Here is an 18,386-nt window from a genome sequence, read left to right as displayed (position 1 = left end):
TTTCATACATTACATATTTCAAACCCTAATTTGCTCCCCCTCTCTTCCTCCCTCCCCATCAATGAAATTTTCACCTCCTCCTTCTTCAAAATCAGCCTCCATCATCATCATGATTCTTCATCATCTCTCAAGTTTAATTGCACAACCGGGTTCCTCTCTACGCGATCTTTAAGCCCCTTCTTCTCAATTTTTGATTTGGGTATGAACACAAACCCTAGATTTTTAATTTTTATTTATTTTTACTGATTATGATCTTATTTTGATAGGATAGTACTTGTGTATGATTGTGTTGTTGATTTGATGCTTAGAAATGCTCGATTTCATGTGATTTCGGTATGATTAAAAGCGGACAGCGGACTTTTTGTTAAAATCAGTGAACCTAACATATTTTTATGACTAATTAAAGTGTATAAATTAGTTCCTCTCATCAAGATCATAATTTTAGGCTTTGGATTCATGTCATTTCGAGTTACGGATCATAAAATATGCATGATTTAGTGTTTTGTTGAAATTGAAATGTGATAACTTGCAAGATCAGTTTTGGTCCGACTTTGTGGCCATATTTGGAGCCTTTTTGGTGTACCATTGGGTTAATATTGATGAATTGATGAACATTCATGTTCGGGTCATCAAAATCCGAGCCACGGATCACCCGGAATGGATAAAACAAGTTTTGAATCGGATTAAAGAAAAGTTTGGTTCATGGCTATTCTTCACGACCCCATGAACTGAAATTAGGGTGTTCTTGAGTGTTCTAAGGTGTTGGGATGATTGGTTAGACGAGGATATATATATAATTCGTCAAAAACCGACACCTGAGGCTCAAGTTATGACCCGACGAACTTTTAATTAAACTTATGGTTATGAAATTGAAACTTAGGCTATAAATAATGATTTGAATTATAATTAAATTACTTATGATTTAAAAGTAATTATTTTTAATTAATACTTATGATATATATTTATTATATCATTTAATAATTACATTATGATTTAATTATTCTTATAATTAAACTTATGATTAATAATACATTTATTATTAATGAAAATACTTATGATAAGTATAAAACTTATGTTATGAGATTGTTATATCAAGACTTATAATAAAGATTAATTATTTATTTATTTATTATAAGACTTAATTATTATTTAGTTATAATACAATTTAATTATTAAATACTTATGGTTTAATAATTATATTTAAATACTTATGATATGTGTAACATTTCATAATTAATTCAAGATACTTATGACATGATTAATAATTCATTATTAATTAATAATACTTATGATATTATTAATATTTAATAAATTAATTAAATACTTATGTTATATCAATTATATCAATTAAACTTATGTTAACTTTATAATTCGATTTAATTCCTCGGCTTGTTTTCAAGTTCATTAACCAATTGGAGAAAATATTGAGATAATGGGTTTTTTCCCAACATTCTTACCTATTTCTGGTCGAGTTTTCTCTTTCTTTATTTCTCTTTCGTGTTAATGCATTGTATATGTTAGGCTCAAGTTCAATGTATAGCATAGAGTTGCCTAACATAGGCTCATGTCGTTGTAAAGTATTCTGTTGGAATTTTGGTTTGTATTCGTTGGTGTTTGTTTAATAAAAGTTTGATCTTTCAAAAAAAAAATTCAATTAAACTTATGATATGACATGATTATACAAATATTATCTTAAATAATATTATAACTTATATTATTAAAATAATTTACACTTTAATTTTAATGTAGACAAAGTTTGACCAAGGTTGACTTTTGAGTTGACTTTCGGTTGACTTTCGGTTGACTTTGACTTTCGGTTGACTTTTGTTGACTTTTCTAATTAAGGAAACTTTCCAAAGATAAAAACTTTCTAAAAATAGAAACTTTCCTAAAATAGAAACTTTCTAAAAATAAAAACTTTCCAAAAATAGAAACTTTTCAAAAATGGAAACCTGCTAAAAATAGAAACTTTCTAAAAATAGAAAGTACGTGTTATACGCTGTCCTGATCATACCAAATCATACCGAGTGATGTTATATGCTTTTCTACAACAAGTACTATACTTATCATACTAAGACTTGACCTAAGTTAGTTATTTATATCGACCTGCTTTTTTCTAGGTCGGCGTTGTAGTCATTCTTGATCACTTTACCTTTTGCTGTTCGCATTTTTGTGTTGTTGCTTCATTTTCTTTAAGGTGAGTTATAGTCCCGCTTTTCATGCTATTTTAAAGTATTTTCGGGATGAGATTACATGCAAATTTTTGTTTTACGTTTAGACACAAGTGGAAATTAATTTAAATTATTCATTATGAGTTGAATGAAAATATTTCCTAGTCTGGTAACTGTAATCACTGATTTCTACTGGTGAATGCGAATCATATGGATAGATCTATCGGGTTTGACAGCCCCATTTCGAGCTAGTCGCGCTAGCAATTTATAATCGGAATGTATTAGTACTTCGTTATTTTTGAAGATACACCTGTTCAGTGTATATTGTTGTTTGGTAAGGGTATGGAAATGGTTAAGTGGTTACTAGGTGACTCATGGATTAATGGAATAATATTTTTTATGTTTTCTAACATTTGAAATCTTGTGGTCTAAAGTTTATACGTTATTTTAAAACCTAAAATTCACTCAACATTTTTGTTGACAGTTTAATTGCATGTTTTCTCAGTTACTTGATTATTTGGCTTCCGCTGTGCTAGAGAGTCTGCATGCATGTTGGCAGATTTTATTAAACATTTAAACTTACATTCTGCTTTTGGTTATATTACTTTGTGGGTGTTTTGTTTGCTTGGTTTTTGGTCAACTTTGGTTATTTACATATGTTGGGTTTTTCTAAACTTACATATTTTGGTAGATTTCCTTTATAGAAAATCATTTTTAAATAAAGAATGCAATGTTGTTTATTAAATTCATTTAGAGTTATGATCAAGTTGTGGGATCAAATAACAGAGTCGTTAAGGGTATTTGGCGGGCCGTTATAAGAGCGTTACCTTCAAAATTGACCGACCTACCGATCTTTCTGGACAGGCAGAGATGTTTGCTATTTCCATCAGACGGATCATTTTCGATGACGAGTCTTCACCACCAGCCAATGATATCAAAATGGGTATCGAATCACAGTCTGCAGACGACCCAGAAATGGAAAAAGAGGATCCCAACGAAGAAATAGAAGAAGAGGAGGAATCTGAAGAGGAAGAGGAAATGGAAGATGTAAAAGAAACTGCGATAATACCCTCTCTAAGCATTAAGCATCATGACGAATTAATGAGGCTTGAGACGGAAGATCACAGTTTAATCATTCGTTTCAAGAAAAAGACTGATAAGGTTGACGTTAAAGATATAGAAATTAACCCTGCAAGTATCAAAGTAGAGAACCAGAATACTGAAGAAACCCGTTCATCAGACGAATCCTCAGAAGAACATTATACTGATAATGATGAGGAAGAGCAACATGGAGACATTCTGGATCACTCACATTCTCTAACCGAACCAGATCAAGGGGAGCCGGACTCTTCTTCAGATCGGCTTCCGGTCATATCTACACACGCAGACATGATAACCTTCATCAATGATACTGATGAATTTTAAGATATTCTCGAAGTCATCCGTAAATCAACAATTGATTACACGCTACGCTTAACGAAACGAATCATGGTTATCCGAGAAGAATACAACCTCTATCTCCAAAGAGAAGACAATGATGTTGAAATCCTATAAGAACGGATTCAAGACTTTATCAACACTCTTCATGATCATATCTACCGAGAAGAAAGGCAACGAGTGCACAATTCAGTGGTTCGCACTATTCTTGAGACAAGATTCTGTCGAGATCAGAAGATCATTTACTCTAAGGTTTACAACGCCTTAGCCGGATCTGCCCTTCTATTCTCAGCAAACCAACGAGCACTACTGACTCTCATCCGAAAGCACATGGATCTTTCCACCGGACGCCCGACTTATCACTCTGATTTGAAAATGATCGAGGATATTCACAGCTTTTTCGCTCTCTTGGAAAGAGATAATTTCGAAAGCACACTAGACAGGCTAGTGATTTACGTAATAATTGATCACCACGCTGATCTGATTATCAAAGAGTTACGAGACACAATAACAGAGGAAGTAAGGCGCAACAATCCGTTCTCTCATCTTGAACTAGATCGAGTCAACATTGCCACCTACGTTACGAAGCAGATAGCACGTATCTTCCATGAGTCCATGGATCCAAGTTTTACATTTAAAGCCGGATGTTGGGAGATATACTCAAAAACGGTGACGTTGATGCTCAGGTCAGGATTGCTGTTTACTTCTTTTCAGCTTCGCCTTTTAACAAATCTGTGCAAAGCTACAGACTCTTACTGTGGAGATCACCATTCTGAAGATTTCGAGATACTAAAGATACAGTTTCTAACATTGTTTGAAGACCTCCAAAATGAGCATCCCATCAGAGAAATAATCACCACCAGCACTGCCTCTATGATTGACATTCATGGGTCAACCAGCAGAGCTGTTGATCATATTCTCATCGGACTTCAAGATTTATCACGAGCCAAAACTGCACACTACCTATCTTTTAGAAGATCTTCAAGAGAAGTACCAGATCTACTACCACTATTGGTCTGACACTTTCTCAGGATTTACCCACCAAGACTCACTTTCCCTCGAGAAGACTAAGATTACAACCATCAGCAAGGAATGTTTGCTTTTTAAAGCATCACTACGGTCGAGCCAACGACCTTAAACAAAAGCGCTTCTCGGGAGGCAACCCGTGCAATAAAGGATGCAAGGATTGAAATCCAGCTAGTATCGTCACAAGCAACATCTGCTAGGGGTATTTCTTTCTTCCCACTACTAGCTTAAATGTTAAATTATGCAACATCCTAGCTTATCACTAAGTGTGGGATCCCAACCCAAATAAACACTAGACAAATACTCTCAAATCTTCACCTAAAACTCCTAAGTGTGGGATACACTAGGAACATTGAGGACAATATTCGTCTAAGTGTGGGATGTTGGTATAATCTTTTTATGCTGTATTAAAATAACCCATTACGAAGATTTCAAGTTCTTTAGCCAAATTTTAAAATTTTTAACAAGAGAAAGCCCTTCCGAAAAAGTATTTTTGAAAACCTAAAACGTTTGTAAATAAAAGTAAGGCTTAAGTAAGGTGGAAATCTTGTTAGATTGAACTAAATCTCTAATAGAGTATTGCATGACTAAGGCATTATCGATCTAAATTGATTATGGTGAGGCACCCAAATAAGACCATCATTCATCTTTAATGCTTCGCTGTTTTCCGTTCAGAGTGCCGATGTCTGTGCTCAGAATCAGAACTTGCTTTAGATCTACATTTCCAAAGCAGCGAAACGTGATTCGGTTATAATCAGAAGAGCTAGCCATTTGTCAAAAAAATAAACCTTTCGCACCTCCACTACTTCTACTTCACCACCACATTCACATCATCTTTACTATCACTCGAAAAATCCAGAAAATGAGATTCCTTCCGAAAACTCGATGTTATAAACCTCTCAAGTATCATAGCAAAGGTCTTGAAAAAGTTTACCGGCAAAAAGTTTCTTGAGATGAAATCTCCAAAAAAAAAAAGAAAAAAAAATCAAAGTTCTGAAAAAAGGAGCAGAACTTATAAAGAGAAACGCCGTAGAAGAACTTGATCGAAAATGATTATCAAATGAAGAAAAGTTCAAAAGTGCTTCTCAAAATATCAGCACTCCTATCTATCCAAATAAAAGTCTACATAAGGACTGTATTACCATTTTTCTCACCCCTCAAAAACAACTTCACTACCACTCAAAAATTCCCTTCCATCATTCACAAATGACCTAGAAGCTATGGTTACTACCGGTCTCACATTAGTAGCAAGGATTTAAGTGACCCGTGAAAGCTAGTCTAAGTCATGTAACCTCCTCGCATGCTTGAAGAAATAGTTTCAATCATAACATAGATAACTCATCTTACTTTTCGCTCTTATAATAAAAAGCAAACCGCTTTGGCTATTAGAAAAGAAACTCCAAAAATATTTCTTAAGGTAAAATGAGAATTTGCTTGAGGACAAGCAAAGTCTAAGTGTGGGGTATTTGATATCGGCTAAAAAGTCATGTTTTCACCCCGGTATTAAGGCTCAAAAAAAGAAAGATTCAAACTTTATCGAAAAAATACCCACTTCGTCAATTAGAATTGAAGAGCAAGTAATTACGAAGACGGTGCAAAAATGATCAAGAAAATCGGAGCTAAAACGAAGATTCTAGAGCGAAAACGGTAAAAGACACGAAATCAAGTTACGATCCAGCGAATCAGCAAGCCAAACTGCCTGCCAAACGGCTTACCAAACGAACTGCTTCTCTTGCCCAGATCAAACGACCCCTGCAAACGGGCTGATCTGACAAACGACTCTTGCAAACGGCCTGCCAGTCGTTTGCAGGCAAATTTCAAGCTTATTTAAAGGGTCTTTGTCATTCATTCCAACACACACTTCAATTCACTTCTTTCTCTCTCTTGTACAATATTAGTCATACTTTCAAGGTCTTCGACTCCGTGCGGGAAACCTAGTACCCGGAGAAGAACGCTGAAGATTGTATTAGGAGCGGTCTGGAGTTTGAAGTTGTCACTTTTGTATTCGGATTCGTTTAATCTATTGGTACTTCTATCCTTTATCTTTATATAATGTCTTCTATCATTATGTTCTGTGATGTTGCTGCCATGATTAGCGAGTAGTTATCTTTAGTGTATGCTATGATGTAACCAGTTTTAATGCCAAAATAATTTTATGGTTTGTGTATGTTGTTAAAATGCTTTCCGATTATGCTTTAAACTCAATCGCTTTTGCAACTAATAGAACGTAGTTATTGGCTCTGTTATTGGAAAGTTGCGAACCCCGATTCAGAGTATACTATCTGTGTCACCCCTTGGAAAGAGAAGTCTATTGGATATAACGTAAGATCGACTGAGGCTGTAACACCCCGTTTTTCAGTTACGCGTTATTTTGAACGTCATTCGAAATACGAGGCATGTAAGCGTATATTTGGATCCCAAATAAAGTTGGAGTTGATGTTCTAAAATCTTACCATTGGATAGTAAATCTCATTACATTTCCAACGATATTTGATTCGTCGAAAATGGAGTTACGGTTTGAAAGTTATGACCAAAACAAGTTTCAGTTTCAGACGCAGTTCATTGGGACGCCGTCCAACCTTTTTGGACGCCGTCCAAATGGCCTGACGGGCCAGCTATGATATTTTGAAGTTTTTAAAAGAGGGTATTTGGGTCTTTTCACTTGGGGGTCGTTTGGGCCATCAAAACTGATCCAAATTCATTCTTATCCCCATTTCCACCTTCCCAAACACTCTCATCCATTCCTAGAGAGAGAGGGACCATTTTAGAGAGAGAAAGAGCTTGGTTTGGGGAAGAAGAAGGGTGAATCGGGTCGAGTCAGGAGTGTTAATGTTGTTCACCTCGTTCACGGCTACGTTGTGGTAGTGTTGGTAAGTTCTAAATCCGAATTTCATTGTTAAGATTATTGTTTGAGTTAGAGTTTGTGCTAGTTAGAGTTATAACCCACTTATTGTGAAATTTAGGGGTTTTTGGGTAAGATTCATGTAAGTAAACCCGAATTGGTGACTTAGGGTTTTGATTGATGAAATTGTAAGTTTGGATCTTGCATGTGTTGGTTAAACCTTAGAACACTTGTGTACTAGTGATTTTGGTTTGTGTTTGACATGATTTTGGGGTGTAAACCCTAATATGGGTCAAAATGGGTTTTATGTTGAAATGGGTTAAGTGTTCTTGATTTTTGGTGTCAAATGATGATTTTGAGATACAATCACTAGTTGTTAGTGATTGTAGGTACTTTGGGTGTAATTCGACAAGTCAAGTGAGTTAAACCTAATTTGGTCAACGGAAGTTAAACTTTTGTGTTAAGTGTTAAAATGGTGATTATGGGTCAAACTTGACTTGTTTTGGTGGTTTAGTGCAATTTGGGTCAAGTTGCACTTGTGGGTTGGTTTTGTATGATCAAGTGCAATAAGGGTTAGTTATGGGCGGTTTGTGATGGTAAGTATATACCCTTGGTTAACGGTGTTGGCGTCGAATTCTCTGGTAGAGAATGTATGTTGATTGTGTGTATACATATATGCCTATTGTAGGTAAAAGCTTGCTCGGGTGCGTTGTTGGAGATTTCGCGCGTGGTTTGTAATGCTCAAGTTCGAGGTGAGTGGAATAATTATATGCGTAGGTATATAATGTATTTATTTGTGTAGCGTGAGATGTGAAGTGTCGATGTGCTAAGACACCACATTCACGTGACGAGTGAAGTGTCAATGTGCTAAAACACCACTCAAAGTAATATGACGGGTGAAGTGTCGATGTGTTAAGACACCACCCGGGGTGAAGTGTCGATGTGTTAAGACGCCACCCGGAGTGAAGTATCGATGTGCTAAGATGCCACTCCAAGAAATTAACGGATGAAGTGTCGATGTGTTAAGACGCCATTCGGGGTGAAGTATCGACGTGTTAAGATGCCACCCCAAGTAAGATGAAGGGTGAAGCGCCGATGTGTTAAGGCACCACTCGAGGTGAAGTGTCGACGTGTTAAGATGCCACCTCAAGTAAAATGAAGAGTGAAGTGTCGAAGTGTTAAGACACCACTCGGAGTGAAGTATCAACGTGTTAAGATGCCACTCCAAGAAATGACGAGTGAAGTGTCGACGTGTTAAGAAACCACTCGGGGTGAAGTGTCGACGTGTTAAGACGCCACCCAGGGTGAAGTATCGACGTGTTAAGATACCACCCGTGAGATTATTGTACGACGTGCTAAGTACGCTAACGGTTGTTATGAACACCGATGGGAAATTCGAATACCATTCCCTGTGCTATTGGTTAACCATGGTTATTGTGTTGTAGTGTAGCATATTATATTGTTCGGGTTACATATATGCTATTGTTGTGCTAGCTTGTGGTATTGGAGTTATATAGCATTATATTTGTGATTATAAGCTAATTGTGTTGCTAGCATGTATGCGGTATATGGGTAACTGATTGCAAGTAGGTATATTATATATGTACGTGTATAACTATTGCATTCACTAAGCGTTAGCTTACCCTCTCATTGTTTACCTTTTTACAGGTATTGTGATTATGAAGCTAGCTAGTTGTTAGACTAGATGCTTAGGAGCGCTTGGGCTCGATGGGGTAGCTTTTGGATATATGGACGCGGATTGGGGATTTGGTAGTCCCCGGGATTATGCTCTTGGTATTGGGTTGGGTTATTGAGTCTTAACCCGTATTTGTGGTGTAAACACATTTATTTAACGTTTTGTTGATGTAAAACTTGATTGGGTTGTTACAAAGCGTTGGTTGTTAATTTAAAGTGTTAAGTGTGTTTTTGAAATGGAATGGAGCTGATCAGGCCTGCTGGACGTCGTCCAGATGGGCTGGACGCCGTCCAGTATAACGTGGGTTGGGTGAGTTCAGTCACAGAACATTTTAGTGTTACTGGACGCCGTCCTAATTGTTGGACGCCGTCCTGTCCTTTGTTACTGGACGCCGTCCAGATGGTCTGTTATAAAAAAAAAATTATGTAGTGTTTTTGGTAAAACGAAGTTGGGTCGTTACAAGTGGTATCAGAGCATAGTCTAAGGGAATTAGGTGACCTTGGAATAGGTGCCTAGTCTTAGACTTATTGGCGGTTGTGTGTTATTTGCGGAACTTGTAGGAATACGGGTCGTATTGAGATTTGTTAGTGCCTTAGAGTAGGTGACTAACTAGGACTTGTTTTTGTCCAAAGTGTGATTATGTGGGGCCTTATTTCGTGTGTAAATTAGTGCCTAATGTAAGTAGGCGAACTTGGACGTTGTTTCAGTGATAGTCACCTAGGTTGTAGGTTGACTTGTTGTTGTGGTGTACTTGTGTACGTTTATTATTATATTGTATATAGGTGTATATATACAGGTATATTTTGTGCGGTATCCTAGGGATGAATCTATTGGAGAGATTCGAATGTTTGGCGGTTTTGAGTGATCAAGTTCACGGTAAGGACTTTGGTCATTTGGGTACTAGGAGTTAATCGCGTGTTATTTTGTGTGAATGTCGCGTCAGTCCGGGTAAAGTATTTACGTGACCATGCGAAAATGGTAAGGTACGCAATTGTAATAGTGACTGATCACCATTATTACAACCGTGTATCTTGACATCAAGCATGACATGATGAGTACCGAAACGGAGGAAACGTGGCATGGTTGGGGTAGATTCGGGATAAATAAGGAATCTTTTATTGGTTCCTAGGATATGGTTGTCTCGGGTGATGTGCTTGTAGTCACATCGGGTTCATTTCGATTCGGGAAGTGTTACGGTGGATTTGGTTAATTAAGTGAGTGAGCCAACTGATGTTTTAGCAGAGTAGTATATAAAATAGCTTATATTTTTGCAGGAAAAACTATTAAATACGATACATTTTTACACAAGATATTTATTTATTTATAGAATGGATATACTTAAACCTTGCTACAACACTTATAGGCAGTGTACCTAATCGTACAGTAGTGTAGTTTTTAGTAAGTCCGGTTCGTTCCACAGGGAATCTTTTTAAACAAAGCTTAACGCTATATTTGTTTACTTTTATAAATATATATATAAGTAATATTATTATTATAAAGGGGGGTTTTTACCGTTTAATGACCGGTTTGTCGATTTTAAAACTTTAGTCGCAGTTAAAACCAAATGTAAAATATTAAAAATAAATACAAGACTTAAATTAAAGCGTAAAGTAAATAACAATAATGAAATTGCGAATAATAAAAATGCGATAAAATAAACTTGCGATAATTAAAAAGTACAATAATTAAAAGTGCAATTAAATATAATAACAATAAAAAATGCGATAATTAGAAGTGCAATTAAATATAAAATAAAGGAAATAAAATATGAAATAAAATAATTATGCTTATTTAAACTTCCGTAATCATGATGTTTGACGTGTTCATTTTAGTTTTATGCTCATGGGTTAATTGTCCTTTGTCCTGGATTATTTAATATGTCCATACGGATTTGTCCATAATAGTCCATCAGTCATAAATATAAAGAGCGAAAGCCTTCGTCAAATTATTCTTATTCCCGAAGTCAAATATTCCAACTAATTGGGGATTCGAATTGTAACAAGGTTTTAATACTTTGTTTAATGAATACACCAGGTTATCGACTGCGTGTAAACCAAGGTTTTACTACTTTGTTAACAATTACACCAATTACCCTTGAATGTAATTCACCCCTGTTTCAACAAGTCTATTAACTATTAATCCAGTTCCGTGTCCGGTAAAATGAATAATTATTGGTATTTATAGATATCCCGCCCACCGTATCCAGTCAAGCGTATGTGGTTATATATAAATACGTCAAATTATAAGTTTGTATATTAAATTAAAAAGGTATTGTTTAGTTAATATAAAACCCATTAATAGCCCATAGTCTAATTTCCACAAGTGTCGTTCTTTTGTCCAAACCCCAATTATGGTACAAAGCCCAATTACCCAATTTTAGTAATTAGCCCAACATCATGATTACTTCGGATTAAATAAGCATAATAATAACTTAGCTACGAGACATTAATATAAAAAGTTTGAACATAACTTACAATGATTAAAAATAGCGTAGCGTTACACGGACAGAATTTTGACTTACACCCTTACAACATTCGCTAACATACCCTTATTATTAGGATTTAAAATTAAAATTAAAATTAAAATATAAATATAAATATTTACGTATTATGAGAGAAGAAGAAAAAGGATGGTTTTTGCGATCAGAATTCGGTTGCTTTTATAGGGAGTTTCAGAAATTGGGGCTCCGCGACTCGCGGCATTTTTTGTCTTCAAACTCCGCGAGTCACGGAGTTTGCTTTTACAGCTCACACGAGTTTGGCTCTTTGTTTACCGATGATTTTAAATATTTATATAATATATAAATAATTATAAGAATTATTTAAATATTATATTATTTTTATGTGCATAGTTGACTTGTAATTTTTAGTCCGTTGCGTCGAGCGTTAAGAGTTGACTCTGGTCCCGGTTCCGGATTTTCGAACGTCCTTGCGTATAATTTAATATCTTGTACTTTGCGTTTTGAATCTTGTACTCTTGTAATTTCGAGACGTTTCTTATCAATAATTGGAACCTCTTTGATTGTATTTTGTACTTTTGAGCTTTTTGGTCGTTTGCGTCTTCAATTCGTCGAATCTGCCTTTTGTCTTCACCTTTTATTATTTAAACGAATATCACTTGTAAATAGAACAATTGCAACTAAAAGCTTGTCTTTCTTGAGGAATAATGCTATGAAATATATGTTCGTTTTTAGCATTATCAAATATTCCCACACTTGAGCGTTGCTTGTCCTCAAGCAATATCGTCTTGAAATACTAGAATCACTTCTTTATTCTTCACACTTTGTACATCAGTGATTTCTTTACGGCGGTATAAACAATGGTAGTAACGATATGGTTTACAGTCCCACATGACTATAAAAATTTAGATCCATTAAGGAAATTGGATCTTTATGAAAACATTTGATCTTTTGAAAATTAAATCTAGTTTTTACCCTAGATAAGTTTTCCGGAATAACCCTTCACCGGTGTTTGCAAAATATTTTTGTGGGTTTGGTGGGTTTCAGATTTGAAAATTTTAGCTCAAAACATATGGTTTTGTGTCACCCACTTGCTAACCTTGTATTTGGAAAGCAACACGTCCAGTTTACTTGTCCCGTATATTACCTTTCGGTAAACTACCGTTCGGTTGTAAAGGAAAGCGTTGAACAAGCAACTGTTAAGGCAATGTCTAATGACATGCATTTGATTATGGTCTATAACGTGTCGGACACAATTACTATCCTTGGTAGGAGCAATAGTAAAGCTCACCCTTATAATTTTTCAGTCTGGCACAAGGTCTTGTCTTTGACCATGCTATGCAACCACCATTCTTACGGTTGACACCCGATTTAGTTCAGGTGACCTAATGAATTCCAGGTGAATTCCTAGGATTTTACGTTCAATGGTAATGAACGTATTGAAAATGGGTTTTCAGAAAACAAATCGGTTTGTAATTTTGATCAAAATATTTTCTCGTTCAAGCTCGACTTTAGATATCATTGAATTCAATGAGTTTGTAATTCTCAATCTTTATGGTCAATCTCTAGGATTGAGTAATATCACGCTTAAGAGCTGATTTTTAATCTTTAAGGAGATTATCCTTTCTGGGGATCTGATTCATTAGTCTTATCAAGCTAATTTGCATGGTGCCCCCCCATTGTACGAGATAAATCCTTCTCATGGTTAGGATAAATCTGACCACTTGGCGACCCTGTTTAATGCTGAGGTCCGTGGATTTCCTGCTGATTTTAGTGATGACTTTTCTAGATTTTTCGTCAACCTACAGCTGGTCTGGACGACAACTTCTTGACCTAAATCAAGAAGCGCGTGTCTTTTTCGGAAGACTTTACTTCCTTTTAATGATGGAATTGATTCATCGTGTAGATCCATTTCTTCTTTTCTTTCATCGGGTAAAACAGTTTAGTTTAGTCCAAAGCAAAAGTATTTTCAGTTATTTGTTACAGATATATGTGACATATGTTTAAGATAACTTGGTAAATTTTCCCACACTTGGCTTTTATTTTCCTTTTTATCGTCCTCTATTCCATTTTAAATGAATTTTAACATTTTGGTTTGTTTCTCAATTTATGTCCTTTCCGAGGTTACAATAATTTCGGTGTTAAAACCTAGTTTTATCGTTCATAAATATGTATAAACATGATTTTGAGTTCATTTAATTGTAAAATTTTACTAGAATTGGGTAGTCAGTATATAAGACTAGGACTGTTCTTTATTATCAGAGAGCACTAGATTCTAATACAACTACTGCTTTACTAGTATTTTTAATGGTAACCAAGTGTATAAAGCAAAAATTTTAAAATCCGAAAGAATTTAACCCCTTCCCATACTTAAGATCTTGCAATGCCCTCATTTGCAAGAAATCAGTAACAATTTAAATTATTGAGGGTGATTTGTGTGAAATTGATTAAATTTTACCAAAGTTTCCAAATATATTGGCGTTTGTTTGCTGAATGATAAATGGTGCACATCATTTGTTCATTCCGTCTTGTTGTTATTTCACATATATTTTGCATCTTGTCGTCAAAATTAGTTGCTTTTGCTGAACTTAATGCCAGTCTTTGAAAATGCGTTGTTTTACCCTGTTGTGTACATAAGATAAACTGCAAACATATATACATATTTTTGAAGTTTGGTATATTACCCCACATTCAAAAATTATTAAAATCTAAGAATAAAAGTTAGAAAATTATAAAAACCATTACAATATTAACATAAGTATTAAACGTATCAACATTACAAATTACAAAATAAATAAAACTAAGTAGACTAGGGATGATACTGGTACCAATAGGGGTTCCAAGCATAACCATAGGTGCTATAGAATGCTTCGGCAGGGTTATACGTAGGATACGGTGGTTGCATCTCTATAGACCAGGGAGGGAATATGGGTTTTGGTGTAGGAATATAGTTTCTACCTATATGTTGGCAATGAGCTATGATTTGGTTTTGATGAACTTGTCAATCTTCAAATGCTCTCTGTCTAGCATTTTCGTACTCCTGTGAAGCTATAAACCTTTGCATTTCTTGCATTTCATTACCCCCTCCTACATTACCTTGCTGTTGGTTTCTCTCAACCTGTGGATGTCTACCATGGTATTGTACTGCGGCGTTATTTCGCCTCTTCAAAACTTTCGCACCATGGTATACATTTAAACCTATCGTATCGCGGGGTTCTGGTTCTTCGACTAATAATCCCCCCCGACTTATATCCACACCGAGATATTCAGCAATCAAAGTAATAAAAATACCACCTCCTATTATGCTATGCGGTCTCATCCCCCTAACCATAGCTGATAAATAATAACTCACACAATAAGGTATACTTACAGTGCTTTGTGGGTCTCGAATACACATATGGTAAAACAAATCCTGTTCATTTACCTTTTCCTTGTTCTTACCCCTTTGTGTAATCGAATTAGCTAAAAACCTATGAATTACTCTTAATTCAGCTTTATCTATATCCAAATAAGAGTAATTTCCCCCTTTGAATAGGTGATGGCTTGTCATTTGACTCCATACACCATGTGTATCAAAATTTTCATCTATCTTTCTACCATTTAGTATCAACCCTCTACAATCGGCAGATGCTAACTCCTCAGGCGTATATATACGTAAAGCCTGAGCCATGTCTAGTAAAGACATGTGGCGCATCGAACCTCCTAACAAAAATCTAATAAAAGATCAATCGGTTAAACTAGCTACCCGATCATTTAATTCTATACTACACAACAATTCTTCACACCATACTTTATATACAGGTCTACGCATGGTGAATAAACGTACCCAGTCATTAAAAGTAGAATTACCATACCTCTGTGCAAGTAATTCCCTAATTGGCCCGGCCAATTCTACAGCTTCTAAGGGTCCCCATTCTATGACCCTAGGTACCTCAACAACTTTAGAATGAAGAGTATGCAAACCCCTTTGGTATTTTGGATAATCTATCCAAAGTCTGTCAAATCTCAGGTTCGGGTGCAACTCTTCCAAGTGCATATCAGAAAATGTCATGACTGGATGAGGTATATCTTGCTTGTAGTAGTTATCCACCTCCTGTTGTTCCGCATTCTCAGCAGGAGCATTGCGAGCTTGGGATGAAGATTCACCCCTTTCAGTCTGCAAAACACATCAAACACAATTTTTGTGCATCCAAATATGCATTAGTGTCAGCAAAATCATCAATCAAAATAATTACAATGACATGATCAATTTATATCAAACTTAAGCTCATTTTCATATTTTTATCAAATCTACACTTTTTCAAATAAGCATATACGAAAATGTTCACCAAGTTCATAAGCATTCAACTCAAATAACATGTCAAAATAATCATTACTAGCAATTAAACAAGTCTCAAATGGCATTATCTTTCAAAAATCAAGTTCATTAATTTTTAGACTTGAAAAAGTCCACTTTAATTCTCAAAATCATGTTTAGGCTCAAAGTTTAGATCATTTAACTATCTAAACATGTTACACTACTTAATTTAGCATCAATTCATGACAAAAATCGGCCATAACCTGTCTATATCAAAAAGCCCCAAATTTGCTCAAGAACACAAACCCTAGATTACTCAAAATTTGAAGTTTAAGGCTTCTAATCATGTTAAACAGCATCAATCTAGGTTATACAAGCATAATACATAAACAATTTAAGCCTAATTATACTAAAAAGCATCAAAATCAAATTGGGGAAAAAAATTGCTCAAGAACACTAATTTTCGGATTAAATGGTGTTTAGGTGTAGAAATTTACCGTTTTTCTTGAGTAATTCCTTGATAGCATCCTTCTCAACATGATTTTAGTAAAAGATTTGATGATTAACGGTTAAAAATTGTGATTTTGGGGGTGTATTTTCGGGTTTTTTTTCGGGTTTGTGTTCGCAGTTTTGTGGTGTGGGGAGTGAACTGATCTGTTTTTTTACGTTTTATTTTTTTTTCTGTATTTCCGTCCTCCCGCGACTCGCTGTGTTTAAAGCTTCAAACTCCGCGAGTCGCGGAGTTTGTATTTTTTTTTTATTTTTTTTATATATATCTTATACTAATTAAAACAGTTAAGTAATTAATTTTAAAATTTTGTTTCCCTTGTTATTTAGGACGAGGTAATTCGGATCAATGTCCTAGTCCGTCCTTCGACAAAATTTTAAAATTTGTCTTTTTGTAGCGATTGTTTTAAAAGCTAAGATTTTTGGGTTTTTTAATGTTTTTGGCATACTTTAATTCAATAAGATTAAAAATAATGATAATAAAAGTTCTCGTCCCTCCCTTGGGTAAAGCAATTTCGGTTCAAAGACCTAGTCTTCAACTTACGACGAATTTTAAAAATCATATTTTTAATTTAATGAGATAAAGTAAATTTTTGTTTTTAAATTCACACAATTTAAATATAAAATTCAAAATTAATATTAAAAATTCACACCAAACTTAAAATTTGAAATGCAAAAAATTAAAATTCAAATTTTAAAATTAAAAATTCACACCAAACTTAATTTAAAAATTCATATTATAAATTCACACCAAACTTATATTAATTTTTCAAATATTTACAATTTTAAATATATTGTTTTTACAAAGTTTACAATATTAATTTAAGATTTATATATTAATTTTAAAAACATGGTAAAAATAAAATTAAAAATCTTTTTGGCTTTTTATCCCACTTTAATCAATCAAATATTATCAAAAATATGTGCCCCTCTTTTCGGTAAAGTAATTTCGGTTCCAAAACCTAATTTAACTCATGACGAATTTTTGAAATATTTTGGGTTGATTGATTAAAGATATTTATACCTTAAGAATAAACGTTAAATTTCGCAGTGATGTAATAAATTTTTGTATGATATTAATAATTTCGGTCGCCAAACCTAATTTTATTCAATACCAATTTAATACTTTATAGCGAACAAATTAGCGTTTATTATCAAAAGGTTAAAAATAAAAATAAAAAAAATAAAAATTGAGACTGTACAGACTTACCTGTGAGATAGTATTCTTAGTTATATGATCTATCCCATTCATAAGATAGTCGGTTTAATTGGTTTTCCATAGCTACATAGGCGTAACCTCGAGCATTTAGTGTCTTTTCTTCTAAACATATGAACGGTCCGTCTCTGCATAAAGTAACAAATTCGGTGTTTGAATAGGTTTGATTATTTGAACATTTACCTCCATGTGACCATTTTCCGCATTTGTGACATCTTTCTAGGTGTCGTGCTCTTCTTTTCGCTGCGGATTTTGATTTTCCTTTACCAAATTGTAACTTATTATCTTCGCATCTGGATTCTTTTCTAACTCCGTCCATTCTTTCTCTGATTACTGATACTATTTCACTCGGTAGTGTGTCATTATTACGTTTAGTGATCAAAGCGTGTAGCATTAGACCATGGTTTAGTTCACAGGCAGTCTTCATTTCCTAAAAAAAATAAAAATTCAGAATGGGGGGAGAAGACTAGTTCTTTAGGGTCTGCTAGGGAAAGACCATTCGGATTCCATTTTCGAGAACTACACGAAAACAGATAATCTAACTCTAACAGAAATACATATTATCCTTTAAAGACTTGATTCTCCCCACACTTAGTTAGCTGTGGTGTCGAAATTATGATTAACTTCGTTGTCTTCTTCCATCGGACCATGTATGTAATGTTTAACTCTGTGACCATTAACTTTAATTTCAATCCCATTTGAATTTATTAATTCTATCGTTCCGTATGGAAAAACT

This window comes from Rutidosis leptorrhynchoides, chromosome 9 (assembly GCF_046630445.1).
Source record: "Rutidosis leptorrhynchoides isolate AG116_Rl617_1_P2 chromosome 9, CSIRO_AGI_Rlap_v1, whole genome shotgun sequence".
Lineage (NCBI taxonomy): Eukaryota > Viridiplantae > Streptophyta > Magnoliopsida > Asterales > Asteraceae > Rutidosis > Rutidosis leptorrhynchoides.
Note: the sequence above shows the minus strand (reverse complement) of the source record.